Source organism: Tursiops truncatus, chromosome 21, assembly GCF_011762595.2.
Source record: "Tursiops truncatus isolate mTurTru1 chromosome 21, mTurTru1.mat.Y, whole genome shotgun sequence".
Taxonomy (NCBI): Eukaryota; Metazoa; Chordata; class Mammalia; order Artiodactyla; family Delphinidae; genus Tursiops; species Tursiops truncatus.
The window spans coordinates 25,452,273-25,474,544 of NC_047054.1; the positions used below are offsets into that span (position 1 = coordinate 25,452,273).

Below are 22,272 nucleotides of genomic sequence, written 5' to 3' on the forward strand. Positions count from 1 at the left end.
CTATGTTACGCATTCTTTAGTGAGTGTTCAAAAGAGTTCTCCTCCAGTCCCTCATAGCACAGGTGAGAAGAAAACAGTGGCTGCAGTCATGAAAACACAGACTTCCCAAGCTAGACAAGACTTTATTTTCAATCTAGGTTAATGCCATTCTCATTATATGATGAACACAAGATCCAGTGAGGTCCAGTGATGGTACAAGACCTCACAGCCACTTAGTGGTTCAGCCAGTACTGCAGCAACTAATCTTTTGGGTTCTGATTCACTGCCCTTTCAGCCTCACCTTGTTTTTCTCCATCACCTTGTGTCCTCTTGTAGTTCAGGATGGCCATCTGAAACCATGTCATCTCTTCCTCCTCAAGGGGTTATCTAAGTAGGAGATCATAGAGGAGCACAACTCTGTTTACATCATGCATCAATTTTACTCACGTTTATATTGCTACTTTACGTTCACAAAAAAACAAAACAAACAAACAAAAAACCCCACACATCTCTCAAAATGATCTCTGCTTGCAGAGACCAAGAGACCTTTCTAGTGAGTTTCCATAGAAACAGTTTCTGAAAGCAAAAAATATGACTCAGTTTTGGCTGTGGAGCTACATGTGTCCTCTTCTTACTGGGATGTCTGGATCTCTAGGGGCTCTTATACATGCCCTCTTCCTGGAGTTTCGGGTGTCAGTTACTGTCACTCTCCGCTTGCTCCTACTTGTGTCACATAGCAGGTCCTTCAGCATGAAATTAGCAGGAGTGTAATCAGAGGAGATTTGAGACTCCTTTTCTCTGCCTAGCAATGAAGAAGCCCATGTGAAACCTCTAATAACCTTATTTTATTTTGCTGAATTATGAGCTGAACTTCTTTAATTGAATCTTACATTGTTCCCCAATTAAAGAAACCTCTCACTAGCTAAGACTTACTGGTCCCTAAGGCTGTGTACTGGCTTTATTGTGCATTTCTGGGGCATTTCTGGGTACCTTGGGTCACCACTGTACTTCCCCTAAAGCAACATTTCTTAGAAAAATGGGACAGCTGAGGTATTTGTTAGAAAAGCAGACTCCTAGAGCCCACCCAGGCCTACCAAATCAAACGTTGCATTTTTTCCAAGTTCCTCAGGTAATTCTAATGTGACCTAAATTCTGAGATCCTCTGCTCCAAAGATAGCAAGTGGAGAATTGGGGCAAATTCTGTCAGGAAGCAGATGCTCTGAAAGCTCGCTACATCAGCATCACCTGAGAGCTTATAAGAAACGCAGAAGCTCCATCCCCACCCCAAGCCTAACCAACTAGAATCTGCATTTTAACAAGATCCCTCGTTAAAGTCTGTATCTTAACAAGATCCCTGCACAATAAAAATTGAGAAGCACTGCTCTAAGAGATTTTGCCTGAAATTCATTTCTCTTGCTGAAATCCCTTGGATAATTGCCAGTATCTTCCCTTGCCTTTTATGAGTTACTTAGAGCTTTAGGCAAAAGCTGTCTTTCATAAGAGGATTTCAAGAGATGCCAGGTTCCCCAGGGCAGCCCGAGGCACTTCTGTTTTGAGGCAAATTCTCAGAGTTCTGGCTACAAAGAAGATAGCCTCCAGCCATTGCAGACAGGCCTCCAGGAAAGTGAGTTTGCCTGGGGAAAGGCCAAGCAATAACTTCTTTGCCCAACATCCTTGAATCTGGTTGAAGGTTAAAGAGGTAAAGCTCTACTCCTGTGTTTATTTCCCTGTTTAACTCACTGAAAATCTTGAGTAGATTTCAAATATTAATCCCAATTAAAGGGGTCATATATAGGTCTAAGATGTCCACAGTGCTGGCAACACAGCTTATCCAGGCCTGATTCTCCTGTTAAATTGCAATTTCACTTTATTCTCCAGTGAGATCAGTTATTAACCAACTTGGCCAACTTCTTTTTACTATACCTATTTTCCACGGTGTGGGGGAAATGACTGGTCTTCAGGTCAGAAATTCTTTCTTATGTATTGGTTATATTGTGAGGCCTTGAGCAAATAACTTAAGCTTTCTAGGTTTTTTCCTTTCTTTACTTACAAAATCTGGGTGATAGTGCTTAACGCAAACTGTCCGGTGTTAGGGTTTTATTTATTCTTTTCTTTTTTAGGATAAAGGGAAAATCTTTTTGCAAGTATATTTTACAGCTGTATGGTGTTTCACAAATGTGTTTTTTTTTTTAAATGCCAAATTGATGAACTTCAAGTCACAGCTCACAGATTTCTATTCTTTTTCAAATATTCCTGGACCCCCTGCTTTTCTCCCTCTTGTGATCCACTAATATGAAATGTAGATCTACACTGATACCTGCGATGCCTGCCAGACGCCACCTTGCACCCTCCATTTGCTGTCCTTTATCTTTCATCTTCCAACCAGACTTCTGTAATGCAACCCCGTTTATGCCAGCTCAGTCACTGACAGTACGTTTTGCAAATGAGATCCTTTGGGATGCTAGATCAGATACTCCCCTGAAGTCTAGACACCTTCCAGGGAGCCTACTCCATTCATTATTCATGCACGGGTTTGTCATTTAGTCACCCAAGAGTTTTTAGGATAAAAGCCTTGCCTTTTCACTCCCTTTAGATGGTATAGATTAACAAATCAGAGTAATTCCTGACACTGGCATAGTGCTTTGTATTTTGAACTGGACTTAACAGGCAAGATCTCATTTTGACTTTCATTTTAGAAAATCCATAAGATCTACAGGGTAGGGATGTTTGAACCTATTATAGAACCCAAAAACAACTTGCCCGGAAGTCACTAGCTAGTAAATGGCAGATGTGCGTCAAACCAAATCTACAAGCTCTGACCATAACCCTGGGTGTCTTACAGCATGAATGAGGGTCAGGCTGAATTTGCAAAACAGAAAGTAGAGTGGAAATAGGGACCCTCAGCCCTCAATATCAATTCTTTCCAAATGTTCTCTCTCTCCCCTGGGCTCCCAGAATGCTATTTTTATATTTTCATTTTTGTACTTATCACATTTTGTAATCTCTTTTTACGAACCTTTCTTTACTAGTGTAAGAACTCCTGGAGGGAAGAAAACATAGCTTCTTTATATTTGTAGCTCCAGAACCTAGCACAATATCTGGCACTTAGTTTCATGTAGTACATGTTTGTTGGATGAATCTCAAGAGTTTGTGTATTTTATTTCCTGTAATAGTGGAAAGTATTTTGCTCAATAGTGAGAATGAGCATCACTTCCAATATTTATTAACAGTTTGGGCTTCCCTGGTGGTGCAGTGGTTGAGAGTCCGCCTGCCGATGCAGGGGACACGGGCTCATGCCCCGGTCTGGGAAGATCCCACATGCCGCGGAGCGGCTGGGCCCGTGAGCCGTGGCCGCTGAGCCTGTGCGTCCGGAGCCTTGCTCCGCAACGGGAGAGGCCACAACAGTGAGAGGCCCGCGTACCGCAAAAACAAAAAACAAACAAACAAAAAACCCCCAAAAAACAGTTTATATATCTTCGCTGAACTATCTATTTTAGTTTTATACCAATTTTTCAATTGCAAAATTATATGAGCTCTTTGTATTTTAAGGATAGTAACCATTTGTCTTTCCTATTTGGGGCCAACATTTCCCCCAGTTTGTTGAATATCATAATCATGTTTCCATATTTTTTAGATGTAAAAGTTCTGAAACTCATATGTGGCAAATTTCTTTCCACAGTTTTAAGTTTTGAAAGCCCCTGTGTTTAGAAGAATGCCTGACACACCATGAATACTCAATAAATATTGGATAAAGGAAAGGGTGAATGAATTAATGAAATATTTGACCCATACTGACAAACAATAGCTTCACTCTTTTTCCTACAGATGCAGGTCAATCCTTCCAATCATTCGAATGTAACTTGGAACTAGAAGAAAAAGTTAGCATTTGTATTGATTTTCTGATGGTAGCGTATTGTCTCCCTGAATGGAACCTCTTACAAGGCCCAAGATCCTGCATTTGTGTACATCCAGCCCCTGATGGACACTGTAGCTATTTTCCATCCCACAGGATCAATGGTTTTTGGTAGTCATTGTACTTTTTTTAATGGTAACTTCACCCATTATTTAATAAATGTTTAAAATCCACTTCCACCTTTCCTCAGCATCTACCTGGCTTCTTCTCTCATCTTTCTTCTATTAAAATTTTGAGCATGCATCCATGATAAAAAAGGATAATTAATTGAAGGTCAGTGGCATGAGATGTAAAAAAAGAAAAATGTGTCTTGCTTCTCAATATTTTCTCATGAAATCATAGTGATACAGTCTGTACTGGGGAGGAAAGACATAAGTCAGCATATACATGGGCAAATAAACTTGTGTCCATGGAATGTCTGTGGAGGTGTCAATGTTCATTCATTAGAACTGCCGCTCTCCCACGGGACCGCATAGCCTGTTCATAATGAGCCGCGCGCCCTCCTCCGGATGTTTTCCTCTTTTGGGCACATACAATTCCATAACCCTGAAATGCTCCAGTCAGCTTTGCGCTTTGCTTGACAAACATTTGTCCTGCAAGTTTCAGTGCAAATGTTGCCTCTTCTGTCAAGTTGTCCTGATTTGTTTACATTGAATTAGGCCCTCTGTTTCCTCATTACGACAGCACTAGGTGCATATTTACTTCATAACTTTCAAAACATTGTTCTTGAATAACTTTTTAACATTTAATTTGGAAATAATTATACATTCACAGGAATTTGCAAAGATAGTGCAGAGCAGTCACCTGTACCCTTCATCCAGTTTCCCCCAGTGGTTATATCTTACAAAACTATAGGAAATTGACATTGGTACAATGTGTGTTTACAGTTCTATGCTGTTTTATGACATCTGTAGACTCATTAAACCACCACCCAGCCAAGTTACATAACTGTTCTATCACCACAATGATCTCCTTCATGTTACCCTTTTGTAGTTACACCCACCCACCCCACCCCCCATCCTGAACCCCTGGCAACTGCTCATTTCTTGTCCATCAGTATAATTTTGAAAATGTTATATAAATGGAATTATACAGTATGCAACCTTTGGAGAAAGGCTTTTTTTTTTTTTCACTCAGCGTAATGCCTTTGCCATATCACTGATAGGTGAGAGATTGTGTCTGTCATTTGGTTTTTATTTTCTGTTTGTTTCATCTTTTTGTTTCAGTTTTAGTTGGTTTTTTCTGGCATTCATGTAGGTTAATTAAACATTTTTTTTTCCGTTTTGATTTATCTATAGTGTTTCTAAGTATATCCCATTGTATAACCTTTTTAGTGAAGACTCTAGGTATTACATTATATATGCACCTTTCACAGTCTACCACAAACACTTTGCCAGTGTGAATGAAATCTTACCTCTCTTTACCCTCTCCCATTTATAATATAATTATCTAAAAAGTTTCCCCTGCATACATTGATAACCATATCAGAAATTGTTCTAATTTTGCCACAATCATGAAATATAATTTAGAAGACTAAAGACTAAAGGAAAGCAAATTATTCTAACTCATAGTTTTACTCTCTTTTTCTTCTTTCCTTCCTGATGTTCCAAGTTTTCTTCTTTTTTCATTTCCCTTCTGTTTACAGAACTTCCTTAAGCCATTATTTGAGGGTAGATCTGCTGACAACAAATTCTTTTAGCTTTCCTTCTCTTGAGAGTGTCTTGATTTCCCCTTTATTCCTCAAGGTTGTTTCCACTGGCCATAGAATTCTGGGTTGACAGTTCTTTTCTCTCATCACTTGAAAAATATTGTGCCACTCCCTTCTGCCTCCATGTTTTCTGATAAGAAATCTAACTTGAATTGTCAAATGAACTGTTTTTCTCCTACAGGTAAGGTGTCATTTTTCTTTGGCTGCTTTCAAAAGTTTTCTTTGTCTTTAGTGCTCAGAAGTTTGATTATGATTTGTTTTGGTATGTATTTCTTTGGGTTCATCCTGTATGGGGTTTTCTCAGCTTCTTGAATATGTATGTTTATGTCTCTTGCCAAATTTGGGAAATTTTTAGTCATTATTATTTATTTTAGTCCCACTCTTTCTCGGACATGAATGTTACATATTTGTTATAGTCCTACAGGTCCCTTTGGCTGTGTTCTTTTTTTTTTTTTCCCCCAGTCTATTTTCTCTCTGTTATTCAGATTTGGTAATTTCTATCTTCAAGTTTGCTGAAACATTTCTCTGTCTTCTCCATTTTGCTTTTGAGCCCATCAACTGAGTTTTTTATTTCAGCTTTGGTTTTCCTTTCTATATTCAACTTTTTGCTGAATCTTTTTCCCAAATATGTTCATAAATGCTCGTTAAAGCATTTTTTTATCATAGTTGCTTTAAAAATCTTTGTCAGATAATTATAACATCTAGGTCATCTTGGTGTTGGTATCTACTGATTGTCTTTTCTCATTCAAGTTGAGACTTTCCTGGTTCTTGGTAAGGTGAATGAGTTTTGCTTGAATCCTAGACCTGTTGGACGTTATGTTACGATACTCTGGTTCTTATTTGAATCTTCTGTTTTAGCAGGCCTCCTCTGAAACCACACCAGCAAGAGAAGGTGGATGCCACCTGCTTAGTGCCCAGTGGGGTTGAAGTCCACATTCTCCACTTGGCCTCCATTGACATCGTCATGGGGATAGGAGTGCCTAGTTACTACTACTACACCTCCACTGACAACATGGCAGGGAGAGTCCTTGTTACTGCCGACGGTAAAGTTTCAGCTGCCTGGTTGTCCAACTCTTTTACCACCCTGGTCAGGGGCAGCATGAGGGGTGACTTGCAACAAGCAGGCAGGCAAGGTTGGGGGTCTAGGCTCCACACTCAGCCTTGGCTGTTGGGGGTGGGATGACGTTTGACTTGAGCAGAGGTTTCTGCGAGTTGTCTGTCTTCCGAGGCTGCCCCTTTGCTGAGCCCTTGGCTAGAGGGACTAGGCTTTTCTTGCTGCTTTTATGTCTATGCTGGCTAGCATTTCTGGCATTCAGTCCAGGATACATGAGGCAAAAAGAAAACGCAGGGAACTCACTGCTATGTTGTTCCTTAGATCCTGAGGTCCATGGCCAATCTGCCTTCTTCTCTTCACCTTTCAGAGTCTTCTTATGCTTGTATATATATAATGTTCAGGGATTTTAGCTGTACTTAGTGGGAGGAATAGGGAAATGAACATCTACTCCATCTTTCCAGAAGTGGAAGTCTTAATTTCTTATTTTAATTATACTAACATCACCTAGATTTTGGATCCTTTGATGAAAAAGTTTGTGTTTTGTTTTTGTCCCTAGGATGTACAGTCAAATGACTGTGTTTTAAAGTAACTTGAAAAAGTTACTTTATGCCACCAAAAGAACTATTTTATCTCACTTTTGGGTTTTAGGAGCTGCCTTTTAAATTTAATTTTGATTTATAACTATGTAAAATATTTAATGGATCCTCAATCAAAGGTATGTCAAAAAGTCTAGCTTTGATATCTGTCCCCACCCTACTTCCTCCTCCTTAGGTGACCATTTTTCAAAAAGTATAAACTTTAGCCTCCATTTAAAACAAATAAACAAATATCAATCTATGTATTCATATAACCTCCTTCTTAATCAATTGCTTGCCTACTATATACATTTTTCCCTACCTTGCCTTTTCACTTAATATTGATATATTGGATATATTAAGATATTGAGATATTCCTCATCCTTTTCTCCAGCTGCAGAGTACTCTTTTGAGTAGATGTATTATTGTTTAAATTCAACCAGCACAATAAATAGCCTTGTCCATATAATCTTTTTTTTTTAATTAAAAAAAATTGTTTGCCTGTATAGCTTTGGCCTAGATTACTCAGACCAAGGAAAATTCATATGTAAATTTGCTGGATATTGCCAACAAATACTCCATGGGTGTTATGACAATTTGTATTCCAAGCAGAAATGCAGTAAAGTGCCTATTAACCCAGAACCTCATCAAATGCATTGTTAAACATTTGGATTTTAGTCAATCTAATAGGTGAGATATTGTATCTCAATGTAGTTTTAATTTGTATATCTTTTAAACTGAGCCAGTTTAAGCTTTTTCTTTAAATATGGCTAAGAGCTATTTCTATTTCTTTTTCAGTGAACTGTCTACACTCTACTTGCTTTTCCGTCAGGTTGTTGCTTTTCTAAACTGTTTCTAATATCTTTTTACATATTAGTGTTATGCACCCATTTTACGTAAAATAAACTGCAAATGTTTTCATAACAATATTTATTAAACATTCACTGTATCAGGGCTTTTTGTGTTACCAGTGACCAAAAAAAAAAGTAACACATACTTTAAAAAAAAATGTGGGAGCTGTATAACTGAAAAGTCCAAAAGTAAGACTGGCTTCAGACAAGACTCAATTCATGGGCTCACAAAACAAGCAGCTGATGTCACCAAAGACTTTTCCTCCCCCTCTATTCTCTTTCATGCCCTTTTAATAATTGCAAAATGGCTGCAGTAGTTCCAGCCCTCACATTCTCACAGGGCCCCACCTAAGAGAAGTGTAAGTGCGCCTACTGGTATTTCCAAGGGGAAATGAAATTTCCTCCTGCCAAATTCCAGCAAATTTCTCCTTGGTTTTCTTTGGCTTGGACTGACTTACATGCCCATTTATGACCATTTGCTGTGACAAGGGAAATAGGATACTGAGGAGATGAATCAAATCATTACCATCCACCCCTGTAGCTAGGGGGTGATTAGGAGTCATTCTCACCCAAATACCATGACTGAGAGTGGGTTAGTGGTGGTTTCCCAAAGGCCATTTGGAGTCTTACTTTTCAATGGAGAATGGTTATTAGATGGCCAAAAAGTAATTCAGTTTCACCTAGGGGGTGTCACATACTGTACCAAACACTAAGAACACAAAGCTAAAACAGCTCTTTGGAAGCTTCTTCATCTACATTCTTTGACGTACTCACTTGACCTGAGGACTCTTCTCCCAATGGCTGTCTCCAGCTTGTTTTTATACATCACATACTCTTTCATTTCTTATATTAATATTCTGTTTCAACATCGTCACAAACTACAACTGAAGCAATACGCAATGTTCCTGGAAAAGCATAGAATTTGGAGTGAGAATCCAGCTTTGAGTTTTTAACACGAGTAATTATGTGATCTTGATCAAGAACATGACTTTTCAGGACCTCATGTCTTCATCAGAAAAGAAAATAATGATTATTATCATCATTATGATTATACATAACATTTAAAAGGCCCTTGCTATGTGCCAGGCTCTGTTTTAAGTACTTTATTTATTTATTTTTGGCTGCACCGCACAGCCCGTGGGATCATAGTTCCCCAATCAGGAATTGAACCCGGGCCCTCAGCAGTGAAAGCGCAGAGTTCCAACCACAGAACCACCAGGGAATTCCCTGTTGTAAGTACTTTAAATGTCTTAAGTCATTGAGGCCTCACAGCAACACTTTCAATAAGAACTTTTATTAGATCCATCTTATATGTAAGGAAGACCAGAGATATATACATTTTTTATTGGAGTATAGTTGCTCTACAATATTGTGTTAGTTTCTACTGTACAGCAAAGTGGATCAGCTATACATATACATATATGCCCTCTTTCTTGGATTTCTTTCTCATTTAGGTCACCACAGAGCATTGAGTAGAGTTCCCTGTGCTATATGGTAGGTTCTCATTAGTTACTTATCTTATACATAGCATCAATAGTGTATATATGTCAATCCCAATCTCTCAATTCATCCCACCCCTCCCTTTGCCCCCTTGGTATCCATATGTTTGTTCTCTCTGTCTGCATTGCAGCACTATTTACGATAGCCAGGACATGGAAGCAACCTAAATGTCCATCAACAGAGGAATGGATAAAGAAGATGTGGTACATATATATACAATTGAATATTACTCAGCCATAAAAAGGAATGAAATTGGGTCATTTGCAGAGACATGGATGGACCTAGAGACTGTCAGACAGAGTGAAGTAAGTCAGAAAGAGAAAAACAAATATCATATCTTAACACATACATGTGTCATCTGAAAAAATGGGTATGGAAGAATAGAGATATTAAGTAACTTGCCCCAGGCCTCCTAGCTTATAAATAGAAGAGCTGATATTTGAATCCACGTTCTCTGACTCCAATTAAACTGTATAAACAGGTGAAATTTCTTAGCACAAAGAAGCTGCTCAATATATGTTACTACCAGTGAACCTAAATAATAATTATTCTACTTCATAGGGTGGTTGTAAAGTTCACATAAGATAAAGTCTGTAGAAATGCTTCATAAAAAGTAATTTGCTGTACAAATATAATATATTATAGTTCTTATTATGATGTCTCCTCCTTTCCTAAATCTCTCCAGACCTTGGGTTAACATCTTCTATGGGCATTCAGTCAGTCTCATTTTTTATTAACGCTTCTATATTTCCAATTAACATAGCTTGTCTTTTGTAAACCCCTCCTCATGTTAAACCCTTTAGCATCTCCTTAATTCTTCCTTTCTGCTCATTTCTTCTCTTGCTGTCAACCTTTTCTCTGTGGGGCTCACATTCCCAGACTTTATGATAATGAGCACATCCTGACTACATCTGCTCTGGTCTCTTACTTTCCTAATATAGTACATGGGAGTTTCAGACCTGGATTAATAGTTGCAGTAACGTTTTATTATTTTTTTTCCTTCTGGAAATGGTATAACTTTTCAATGCTTCTAGAAGACCTCTATATAATTATAGGGCTTTAGTTTCCTTTTGTAGGTATGATTTTGAGTGGTTTTGCAATTTTCTTTAGCATGGTTACTAAGAAATGAGTTCAAAAAATATGTATTTAATACATATTTGATAAATATAATACACAAGGTAAATGCTATACAAGATGCTGATAAAAGATTAGTTTTACATACTTCCCAGAACTATCAGTAGTGAGAGACTTCTAAGGTTGCTACCAAACTGTCAGTCCTTGTAAGAGAAACTTGTCCTCCTGAATTGGTAACTCCCATGCATCTTCTTTCTTTTATTCATTTTGGAGACTCCAGACTCTAGAGAGATTGTGTGTGTGTGTGTGTGTGTGTGTGTGTGTGTGTGTGTGTGCATCTGAGAGAGAAGAGAGAGAGAGAAAGAGAGGCCTCCTGCAGGGCAATATTACAAACACTTGAAGAATTCTAATGCTAAGAAAACCATTGCAATCAAAAATCAAAATACTCAATATGAAATTCTCTTCATTGAACAGTTTGGGGAAAACTTTAAAATAAGTACATTGTGTTTAAGGAAATAAACCAAGGCATAACTGCCATCTTGAAAAGAACATAAAGTCTTGAAACAATGTAAACAGAAATGAAACAAAATCATGTGGATCAATTGATTTCAAGAATCAATTAGACAATTTGAACATCAAACTTACATTAATCCTTGAAATTTTAAAACTGCAGTAGGTGGGATACATTCTAACTTGAAATCTGTAAAAGAGCTAATTAGTGAGTTTGGAAATAGTACTGAGATGCTTACCCAGAATGCAGTCTAGAAAGTAAAAGGGAAAAAAATATTGAGAAGTTAAGAGACATGAAAGATAGATTGAGACGCCTAATATCTAATGTTTAATAAAAACTGCAGAAGCAGAGAAAGGAAGGAATGGTGGTAGGCTACCTTTGAGAATCAATTGCTAGGAATATTCCAGAATATTGATTAAAAACTGAATTTTTAGATCAAAAATTTACCTCTAGAATCAAGCAAGAAATAAAAATACAATAAAAATAAATCCATACCTTGGTCACATAGTGAAAATAAAGAATAAAGAGAAAATCATAAAAATTAGCAAAGGAAAGTTATTGATAGACTGATAGCAAACATCTCATCAACAATGAAGTCCAGAGGCAGTAGAGTAGTATGTTCCAAGTGTGCATGAAAATAACTGTCAATCTAGAATATTACATTCAATCACATTATCCTTTAATATTTAGAGCAAAATCTTAGGTGAAGACTAAAAAACTTTATTTTGACGTTCACTAAAAGATATAACAGTGATCTTTTTTCCTCTAACCCTATCATTCTACTTGAGAAACACTTCTTGGACCATGCTGTCTGCCACTATCTAGATCAGGCTTTATAAGAACTTCTGAGCCTGGGAATTCCTTGGCAGTCCAGTGGTTAGGACTCAGCACTTTCACTGATGAGGGCATGGGTTCAATCCCTGGTTGGGGAACTAAGATCCCGCAAGCCTCACAGCGCAGCCAAAAAAAAACAGAACAAAACAAACAAACAAAAAACTTCTTAACCTTTCTTCCTAGTTCAAATCTCTTCTTATTTCCACTTATTCTACACCTGTCAGACAACTCTTTATAAAATACAGATTTGGTCATATTACTGCCTACCACCCTCCCCCCACCCCACCCCCCAAGACCTCACATAGCTACCCTTTTTCTTTTTTTTTTTCCAGAAGGATATAATCTGTTAAAAAACAAATTTCGAATGAGTAAATTTTGAAGATCGAATCAACTTTATACAATGATTCATGAATTGGGCAGCATCCCAGCTAGCAAGTAGAAAGGCACTCTGAGGACCTGTACAAAATGGAAGGTTTTTAAAGGCAAAAGAGGAGTGAGACAAGGAAGTCAAAAACAAAAGGAAGGATTATTTCAGGCAAGGTCACCTTGTCACCTGAAGATTACCTCATTAGTGTGGATCAGGAAATTCCAGGCCAATCGGTTTAAAATGTCAAGCCTGGAAGATACAGAAACTGTAATTAGGTTAGGTATTAAATCTTGGTTTGCTGATGTGGGGCTGAGCACAAGTGACTCTATTCGGGGCCTGTTGTTTCTTATTTAAAGTAAGTCAAAAGTTTTAAACCTGAATTTCAAAGTCTCTGCAGATCTTTCTAGTCTCTGTTCCCACTATTTATTTACTCACAGGATCAACTCAAAGGTCGGTGTCAGCCAGGTCTTCTGATTTCAGACCCTAAATAGTGAGAGAACAAGTCATGTTGACTTTATTTTCTGACTTTCTGGAGAATTCACTCTACGTGTATTGCCTAAGCCCTTATATTTTACAGGAAGTCTTCCTGTTAGACACAAAATTATGAGAAATCATAGCAGAGATTTCTGATACGCATTATATTACTAAATGGGCCCAAAGCCCATGAAGAAAATTGGTCCTTCCAATAAATATTCTCCCTATATTACTGCACAGAGTTATTTTCCTGAGGTTTTATGGCAGGGAGTCTTTTATTTGATATTTTCAGAGGTATAGGGTGTTAAGATATTATTCTGCATCCTATACTGTTTTCAAGGTACCTTTTCTGTCTGTCAACTTTTCTTATCTTTATGGCTCCTAATCTTTGTAGCCAGTCTCCATCAACAAAATCAAGCTGCAGAAAATAAACTACAGATAAGGCTCCCTGACATGCTAATGGAATTTTCACTGCTTCCCTTGAATTTTCTATGTCAATAATTTTTGCTGCCAGAAATTTCCTTTTGATCCTCATATCAGAAAATCCTTCCATGTGAATGGCAACTTACCACATTAAAATATTTTAAAAAGCAACTTGTTAGCAATTCATTTTTCCTTTGGATTGTATTGCCTTTCACATATCAGTCATTTTTTATCTTGGGATCACTCCTGGCACTTGTGTAGTTAAGGTGTATTATTTGCTCATTTTTTTTTGTCCTTATCAATAACTTATTTCAGTTAATTGGTTTGAGGGCTTATTAAGGTTCCTTCACCCCAGACCATCATGAACACACTATAAACTGAATCCAAAATGTATGCAGTATGGTACTTCTTGGTCCTCAACACCTTCAGTAGATCTTTTTCAAATTTTATTTTAAAATTTGAATAAACTCACTCTCACTTCTTATGTCACCTCTACTCCCTTCAGTGGCTAGGGATTGAGATAAGTGATGGAATTGCTGAGGCTCTGTGTTTACAAAAGTCTTTTGAGGCAGTTCTAGTCTACTGAATTATATTGGAAGTTGTTTGCTATAAAGGTACAGCCAAGGTACCCCACCATGTACCTCTCCTCCAGTGTCCCAGTTCTCGGTTCTCCCTAGCAATCCAACAAGAAGGCTCTTGGTACATCTCAAATCCAATATGTCCCTCACTGAACTTTCTGTCCTCTTTCATTACACATCCACTCCACCTCATAACCTCTCTATTCTCACTATCACCCCCAATCTTGGCCTCCAGAATAAAAGCACTGAAACCCATCTTCAATCTAGTCATACTTACATTTCCAACCTTATTTACCATTGCCCCCTCCATAAACCACATACTCCAACCAAACCGAACCATTGGTTATTCTCTTATGACATCTATTTCTTAGTTCTATTCTCACGCTGCACCTTCAGGAAGTAACTCTATTCTCTCTCCTCCATTTGTTCATGTCCAAATCCTATCCATCCTTAAAAGTGGAGTTCAAATGCCTTGTGCAAAATATTGTGTCTTATAATCCTAGAAGTATCCTCTCTTCTCCAAACTCCTCTGGCATTTTTTCTATATTTTTCTTTCATACATGCCACTTCCTTCTGTAACTTTGGGGGATTGATGAACATACCTTATTTGTCTTAGCAGACTGCAACTTCTTGAGCACTTGATCCATTTCCTTACAAAATCATCTTTTTTTACTCTATACAATGACTGACAAGTACTTTTCACAGAGAAGGGAGGCACTGTCATGCATATTCTTAATTACTTCATGTAATAACTCTATAAGCTCATATTATTTTTGGCCACTTTATAGGTAAGAAAATGTTTCATGGGAGAAGTAACTTGCCCCTTAGATGGGTTAAACAGATATTTAATGATATTGAGTAAATAACTGAGCAAATAGATCACTTCGTGTGAGGTGTAAAGGGATTTTATACTAAAGGAAAGATATGCTTCATCTGCCCAAAAAAGTTCCCAAGCACAGTGGAGAAAGAGATCTGTTCTTGTTTTATTTTGTTTTTGTGAATTGCTTCCATGGGTAAGTGAAATTGCCATGCTTTCCTATCATTTGCTCCTGTGATGATACAAGTGTCACAAAAACACTAAGTCAGTAAGGATAAAGAGAGGTGTAAATTTACATATGCAACCAATTTCCCGTAATGGTTAGACATCACCCCTCTCAGCAATAGTCTTTTGAGTAAGCACTTTTAGCCAGCTGCCAGTCTAGAAAAGAGGCAAACACTTTCTACTTTCTGGAAAAATGCATGAGTCTTCCAACTGAGACTTAGGTATTTTCCTGATGATTACAGATGGGTGAAATGACTGATGGCTTGAATTCATCTTGATGAATTGCAAATTGATGTTCACCATCACACCAGGCTTTCTGAGTGTGGATACCAAACAGAGAAGTTTCCCCACTTTTACCTTTTAAAAAAGAGTTACCTACAAAGAGGGGAGAAGTGAGGGGAGACATTACCTGGCAATGGGAAATGCTCCTAGATTCTTCATAGGTATCGCGTTAAGAAGCGTGGCTGAAAGGTTGGCACATCCTGGTCCTTGGACTGGAGATTTGTCAAAGCTGGTTGAGATCTGTGATTTCCTCTAGTCCAATCTCATCATTTTACTACTGGACAAAGTGAAGTGACTTGCCCAAGATTACAAGAAACACAGTGACCGAGGCTCCAGTGTTGCCTCCAAGAGCAGAAAGTAGAGGAAAATTGAAGAAGCTGCTATGTTAACTGTAAGAGAAAACGCTGAAAAATCAGTCAAGCTCAAACCCAGTGTCGGGGATCCTCACATCTCTTCTAGGAAAAGAGCATGACCTTTGCACTAAGAAATACAATAAATTTTCTGGTTCTGCCAATTACTGTATCCTTAAGCAAAGCAGTTTCCTCATTTGTGAAATGTGATTTTTACAGTTATTTCCTTTACAGGGTTGTATGGAGGGTTACAAGAGGTAAAGTATTGAGACAAGGTCTGGGAAGCAGTAAACCATCAATAAATGTTGGTTCTACCTTCGATGAGTTTAAAGTTGAAATTCAAAAAAACAAAAAAAAAACAAAATTAAGGAATTGAAAGAGAAAAAGAAAGCCAAGCAATGTCTTTTTCAATCAGTAGAGTCCTGTGAAGACAATCTGAATCATATTTCGTCTCTTGGACAAATAACAGAGGATATAAAGGAATTAATATAATATAATTTTTTATTAAGTGTTTAAGACGTATTGTCAATCCAAACCTGGCCTTTTTCCCTTTGCCCAGAGAACATTCTAGCCACAATAGAACTTGGAGCATGATCAATCTAATATCTTCAATAGTTTCTGGTGTGTGCATACTTTCACATAACTTTGTCTGAAAGGCTCTCCGTGGAGTCTCTCACCACCTTCATCTAATGGGCAGCAGCTGCCTGGAAACAATCCTTCTATATTACTCACCTTATCAGACCACAATAAAACACCTCCCCTCATTCTACCCTGGGAAGACTATCTGTTCTTTTGCTATTTGTAATGTTGACAGTCCCTTTTAGGGTAGTTTTTCCTACACCAGATGGTTCTGGCTTTTTAGCGTTTTTCACTAACTAGCTAATTCCTCTCTGAGTTTATCTGAATTTTAGTTTGTTTCTTTATGCACAATTTTCTACTCTCTCCTGGCATCCTACTTGGCAGTGATAATGAGAAGCAGCTGTCTGGCCTGGGCAGTGACACAGAGACACTGGTGTCATCATCATGGCTCAAAGCTTGTCATACCCACCTAGCTCAGCCCACTCCTCTTGTTGCTTTTGTAGTCAGATTTCTGATTCAAGCACCATATCAGTTTTTGTACTTTAAAGGGACCATTGTTTTTTTCTGCTGTTCTCCCATTGGATACCCTTTATGGGATATGGGGAAAGGGGGTAGGCAAATGATGTGAGTTTGGTCTCTGTACCTTTGTAATTTTTAGAAAGCTCAGCCTTCCACCATATCTATTTACCTATCTATGCCTCGCTCTAACTCCTCAATTGCCAGAGTGATTATGATAAATCTCTGAGTCAAACTGATAAAGAAATATTTAATACTAAGAGAAAAAGAATGGAAGAAGTAGCAAAGGTAATTACAAAAAGATCCCAATATTTGATGCCCTAGTGGCTCTAAAATGTAAGATAGTTATCTAGATATTTACTACTCAGTACTGGAATTTAAAGTAGAGATGATGTTAATCGAAAGTATTGACTCATGGACCTTTTTGTCATCTTCTCTATATATTTGATATTGAAGTATAGTAAAATGAAACCACTCAGTGGACTCACAGTTATAAATTCTGGTCTCAAGTTCTGGATCTGGCCTATGTAACCTTGCATTATGCATACACACACATATTTTACATGTATATATGTGTACTATATATATATGTATATATATAGCTTGAAAAAATGTACAGCAAAATTATAATTATAATAGATGTTTCAGAGACAAATTGGAATAATTTTTAAAATTCACATGTGAGAAATCACAAATAATGCAACAAAGGGAAAAGTAATTTAAAAAATTTAAATACTCTGAAAATAGTTGTACAGTTGTATGTGTGTCAGAAACTAGCTATTCATCAAACCCCATTTCTCCTCTTCTTGGGCTCAAAGACAGACTGTACTTCCCAGTATCTCTTGCAGTTAGATCTGGCCATGTGATTAAGCTGGGGTCAATGGTATATGAGTGGAGGGGAGGCGCACCACTTCTAGGCTTGACCCACAAAAACCTCCGCCATGAATCCTTCATTCTCTTACCTCTTCCAGCAAGGACAGCCAACTTGGAAACCACATGTTGCCGATCTATGAAGCATCACTGCCTAGGAGATGCTGCCTGCCAATTAGAACACCTGTTTAAGAATGACACGGGCACGAAATACACTTCTTATTGGGTTAAGCCTGAGATGGGGGGTTTATCAGTTAAAAACAGCAGCAGTGACAGATGGTAAACTCAAGGGGCAGGTTGCCAAGCTGCTGGAAGTGGCATTAGTCTGATATTAATTGGGAAGAGCCCAGTGCTGACAGTTAACTGTGAAAACAGGCCTATATGAGGCTCAGCCAATGACTGGTTGAGACATATCTGGTCAAATCAGCAGTGCCAGCAGGGATAAATTTTGAGGTCCTTAGAGGAGACTTCTGCCAATCCAACAGGCCAGTAAAGATTCCTGAACCATAAACAAACAATTCAGAGGGTTGTGATGATCCCTTTAAAAGAAAATGTTTGCTTCTGGGTATGTCCATTATGGAAAATATTCCTGTGAATTCTACATTAGAATTTGAATACCTGGAAATATCAAGAATGGCAGGTCTCAGACTGTCTCCTTTAATTTAGACTCAAATTTTTATATTTCTGTGAAGGCTTAATTGACCATGGAACTAAAATCGTGCACAGCTACCCATCAGCTTTTTTTTTTTACCCCATCACACTTTTATCACAATAACAATTTTACAACATAACAGATATAGAAAGCAACCAACATCTCTCCATAAATATTGTCCGGTTCTTGTCCATATGCATTTCAGTTTTACAAAGATATGGTTCTAGCATAGTGTAATTTCGCACTTTCAATTTTTTACTACACATTACAAGATAAGTACTTTCCCTGTTTTCCCTTTTAACAGCTGCTTAATGTTTCATGGTTTGTATCTCTGAACTCATTAATGATTCAGCCATTGTTGAATGTCTGAGCTACTTTTCTGGTTTAATAATTACAGATAACTGTGAAGTGAAAATATTCATAAATATGAAGTCATCTTTTTTTTAATAGAATAAATTCATCAACACTAAATATTGACATATGTTGTGAATTTTTAAAATTTATTTATTTATGGCTGTGTTGGGTCTTCGTTTCTGTGCGAGGTCTTTCTCTAGGTGTGGCAAGCGGGGGCCGCTCTTCATCGCGGTGCGCGGGCCTCTTACTATCGCGGCCTCTCTTGTTGCGGAGCACGGTCTTCGTGGCACGCGTGCTCAGTAGTTGTGGATCGCGGGCTCCAGACGCACAGGCTCAGTAATTGTGGCTCACGGGCCCAGTTGCTCCGCGGCATCTGGGATCCTCCCAGACCAGGGCTCGAACCCATGTCCCCTGCATTGGCAGGCAGATTCTCAACCACTGCACCACCAGGGAAGCCCTGAAGTCATCCTTTTTTAAGCAGATTTTCCTTGGATAATCTGGAAATCTTGGATTTCCTTGGATAATCCAAGAATGGAATAGAATAAATGTGTTAAGAGATCTTGAGACACAGTACCAAACTGTTTTCCAAAAGGGTAGTACCTATTCATCCAGGCACAGGCAAAGGATTAGATTTCTGAATGACATGTCAAGATCTCTAAATTAGGACCTGGCAATCTCCGTTTTCCATCTGGGTTTTTTTGGACATTTTAAAACCACTCTATGCCATTAGAAACAGTGGCTACCCTTGGGCGAGGAAATGACTGAAGAGGAAGCAAGCAAGGTTCTGTGGCCCTGCTTACGTTCTATTTCTTGATTTGGAAACCGATTAGTCAGATGTGTTCGTTTGTGAAGACTAGGAGAGCAGGACCCTTCAGATTGGAGCACTGTCCTCTATGTACGTCATACATCAATAACTGTCCAAGAGATATGCTGCAGGAATTTCATGAGAATGTCTGTCACATTGCAGAAAGACACACGAACGCTCTGGAACATTTTGCCAGGCACCGCTTTGGATTGGATTGGAATTATCTATATACGTCATGTGTTTTGCTACGTACCATCAAGGATGTTCCAAAGCAGCGAGTCCTGCAGGTGTTAGGAAACTGCCCCGAGTCCCAGATGACCAAACATTCTTTGTTTCCTAAACTTTGGCAGCAGTCTGATGGAGGCACTGTTAGGAAAACCAGATCTGTCAACCTGGAGCTTACTGTTTCTCAAGTTAAACTTTAGGGAACTTACCTGGTGACAAGGCCCAGGAAGGTTAGATAACTGTCCTGAGACCTGCAGCTAACTAGTGGTAGAGCTAGAACTAAACCCAGGCCTCCAGTTTCCCAGAATGGGTTTTTTTTCCCCAACCTTCTCCCCAGCCTGAGACCAGTGTCAGACAAATAGTTGTTGACTGAAGTTCTTCAGTGAACTCCAGCGGGGCCTGGTTTAAGCTCTCGGCCAGTCAGCCTTTTTATTGACAGTCAAAAAATTGAGAAAAGTCCCAGACAAAAATTACAAAAATAAACAGTTTCTGAGTTTAACTAGAATTCACATGCCAGCTAGTGGTCATAAGTCTAAACAGGAACCTAAGATTAGAAAACGTTCCTTCTCCAAAATAAACTCTCCTAGGTCTGGTTCTCTGTGTTGCAAGGCTGTTCCATGTTATTTCATATTTTCCACCTCATTAATTCCAAATGTGAGGCCAACAGAAATTTTATTCATTAAATCCCCAGGAATTTGTTTTACAACCAATTCAACAACTGAGGGTGTAGCCCTTTCCCTTCTCATTGTCTAAGCTCTTATATGTTTTAATAACTCACGCATCATTCCCCATACCGGGTATTAGAGATTTGGCTCTTCAGCAGAGGCAAACTCATTAAAAATTAAAGCTAAACCCAGGGAAAAGATTAGGAGCACAACTGGTGCTTCCAGTGTGGCTGTCTGGTTACTCCACAAACCCTGCTATCTGACGTTGCTCAAGCATCACACTATCACATAGGTGCAAAGTAACAGCAGTGAAATGCAATTAATAACATCCATGAAGACTGAGGCACATCAAAGATTCAATTGGTATTATAACTAAGAACATCCAAATCTGATTTATTTGATCAAAAATTTGTCCAATTGGAAGATTCCAGATTATTCTAGATACAGCTTAGCATTATTACTGCCATACATGTTCTGCCCACAACTCCAGTGAGGGCACGGACAATGACACCCGTCCTGACACTGGGCATCCCTCCATCCCCCTCAGTACACACAGAGCCCATGCATCTTTTAGAGGTCATTGGACTTCCCTAAGGTTAAATGTGGGGCATATATTCTTTAGTGCTTTTATGTTTTCTAAATAGATTACTATGCATCTATACAAAAGAATTATTCCATTTCAGTCTCTAAGAATCACTTTAGTAACACTGTCCCAAACTGGAAAATGATTTTTCTCCATCAAAGTACAGAGGCAACTCACTTTTGACTCAAAAGATTACAATAGGTCCAACCTTTACACTGAGCAAATTCTGGATAACTAATAACTTTTACTTTTTGATAGTGATAATGTTTTTTACATAGCACCCTTAAAAGAAAAAATGTTAGACAGTGTGTGCCATAAGCATACAAAAATATTTTTTCTCACTTTTTTAACTCAAAATATACTTGCTATAAAATCGGGTGTCCAATCAGTAGATTTTATATACACAATGTTAATCCCTAAAATAATTGTCTCATACATTTAACAAATCATTATCTCTTGCCAATATCTCTCTTTGTGATTCAAGTCTTCTGAAAAGAAGTTCAGGTTAGAATAAAGATATCTCACTGAATTATATGATTAAGTGATGAAAATCTTATATCTAAATCAAATAATGCCTTGCATTTACAGAGCTGATCTAGAGAACCTGTCACTTAATATTAGTTCCTCACAGATTTAAAATTCCTGTTGCCAGAGCAGACATATTTATATGAGCAAGGAATTGCTTTCCTTTAAAACTCTTAGGTGTAAGAGTGCTTCATTTTGTTAGATACAAATTGTTTTAATTTCATGTATGATAAAAGACAACTGTGTTTTAAGTCTTATCATCCACCCAAATATTTTCTTATTACTATGGTTTAATGTTAACACAACATATATTTTTCTACATGTGTTCTACTTCTGATTGGGATAGAGAAAGTTGTGAGAGACTTTCACCAATTGCTTCCACCACATACTTCCCTTTGCAGGTCCCTGTTTATCTACAACCTGGAATTCAGGTTGAGGTCCACCAAAAAGAAATTTTGCTCGTCTGTATTAAATGGGATGGCAACGCATTCCCTTGCAAAATCTGATTTCACAAATGAGCAAAATGAGAACCAGGTTCTTTCCACTACGGCATGGTCTATTATTCTTAGACCTGGGTCCTGACTTCCGCATTGGCATTGTTCTTTTATTCCTGAGTATTGTCTGCCTACTCCCTCTCCTTTTGAGTCCCTTGTCTTAGTATGGTTCGTTCAACTTCTAGCACGGAGGCCAAGAGAATCAATCAAGACAAAAGTCAGTAAGTATTTGTGCTTTTAAGACCTGCGGACCCCTGACTCAGATGCAGTGCCCTCTAGGCATTTCCTCACCAAATCCTGGTCACTTCTATTAGTAACATCAGCAAGCACCCTGGAGCATTACCAGTCACTGGGCACTGGAGCAGACCTGGTGTTCTCCATTCAATTCCCCCGGATGCAATGCCTTGAAGTCTATTCTCATACTCGAGAGACATGATCATTATTAGTCTTTTGATAGAAGCATATTTCATCTTTTCAATAAACAGAGTA

The 22,272-nt window shown here is 38.3% G+C and overlaps 2 long non-coding RNA genes across 3 annotated transcripts in view; one reads left to right on the top strand and one right to left on the bottom strand.

The window, feature by feature from the left end:
- Positions 1-12,259, bottom strand: part of LOC141277461 (uncharacterized) — a 31,857-nt gene extending 19,598 nt beyond the window's left edge. Inside the window, exons 1-2 of one of the 2 annotated variants that reach the window (XR_012328891.1) lie at positions 8,855-12,259; positions 281-366 (exon numbers count right to left, since the gene is read on the bottom strand). This is a non-coding gene — a long non-coding RNA (uncharacterized lncRNA). Of the gene's footprint in view, positions 1-280; positions 4,879-8,854 lie in introns of those variants that run through there. The other variant, XR_012328890.1, reaches the window with a different exon arrangement.
- LOC141277463 (uncharacterized) lies at positions 8,285-9,840 on the top strand. Its single transcript, XR_012328893.1, has 3 exons — positions 8,285-8,439; positions 9,535-9,574; positions 9,711-9,840. It is a non-coding gene; the product is annotated as an uncharacterized lncRNA (long non-coding RNA).
- Positions 12,260-22,272: the final 10,013 nt, after the last annotated feature.